We start from the raw sequence: 1,538 nt of genomic DNA on the forward strand, positions 1-1,538 counted from the left end.
GGGAGTGGAATATGGGTCTGCAATGACAATCTTTTTAACAAGAGTGACACACAAGGCCAACCTTTATTTAGATGTTACTCCTAAGAATGCACGGACACCAAGATCACTTTCAACATGAATAGGTGTAAACGATTGGTCGCCGCATGTGTAAGGAACCTCCAATTTCAACTCATACATCTGTTTATCAACTTTAAGTTCCTTGTGCAATATGTCAAGAAGTTGTAAGTACGTTACAGTATCCTCCATCGGTATCACCATGCATTGAGGGTCCTTGAAAATCCACTTATTCCCTTGTAATTCCCAAACACCATTGTAGGATACAAAAACGTAGACAATAGAGCCTATGTTGGAAAAAAACATTAAAATTGTTAGGAAAACTGTCATTTTTTCAGAAATTCATGAAAAAATAACATTATCGAGCTATCATCGAGCTTTATCGAGTTAGCATCGAGCTCTTATCGAGTTAGTATTGAGCTACCATTTCTTAAACCGAACATAAAACCTAACCAAAACCTTCATCGAACCCTATCGAGCACATATCGAGAAAACCTAAACCTATTGAGCTATAATCGAGCTCAAATATTGTAGGGTCCAATCGAACCCTTATCGAGTTTCCATCGAGCACAATCGAGCAAGAAAACCTAAACCTATCGAGCTATATCGAACTGTTATCGAGCTCATAAAAGACCTTCTTCTACATACCATTGAGCTCATATTGAACCGTTATCGAGCAAAAAAGTTGCAGAAAACCCGTAAAAGCGCAGATCGCAGAATCTCTCCAAAAATCCCAAAAAATACACCATTATAGGCTCAAGTCTGTTCAAAATAGCCAAAAAAAATGTAAACAAATAATACCCAACACATAAAATATACAATCTTATTACCCATGGGTTTTCTCCTCCAAAAACTCTCAAAATAGATGTTGCCTTTGATATTGACGACTTCACAGAGACAATGGAGATGGCTAACAATGATTTTGACAAGAAAATTATACAAATCTGTAGGTTTTAGGGATGATTTCGTGAGAATGAGAGAGAGAGAGGGAAGAGAGAGGAAGAGAATGTTTAGGATTTTTTGATATAATGGGAGGGATATTTTGGGTATGAGAGGAATATTTAGCATCAAATTGAAAATATTAATAGTGCTAGAATTTTTTAGTAATATTAGGCATTATTAAGTATTATTTGTGAAATTTCCCTTAACAATTCACAACAACTAACTAAAATATAATTTTCTCCATATTAAACATAAAATTTTGTTTACAAAATTAACCATAAGGATTTAAATGTTACTGTAAAAAAAAAATTCTTGGACTAAATTACCAAATTATGAAAAACTCGTAAGGTTTATTTGTGCTAAAAATCTCAAAATATAATAGTGTTGTTTACTATATTTAATCATATAATAAAGTGGTTTAAAATCAACTCTCAATCTGCTGTAAAATTCATTACAAGTAAAAAGTATTGGTATTTGTGAAGTGCACCCTTATTTGTATTTAAATCAGCAACGTCTAAAGACATTGGGCTCACTCGACTACT

The sequence above is a fragment of the Humulus lupulus genome, chromosome 1 (assembly GCF_963169125.1).
Source record: "Humulus lupulus chromosome 1, drHumLupu1.1, whole genome shotgun sequence".
Classification (NCBI taxonomy): domain Eukaryota; kingdom Viridiplantae; phylum Streptophyta; class Magnoliopsida; order Rosales; family Cannabaceae; genus Humulus; species Humulus lupulus.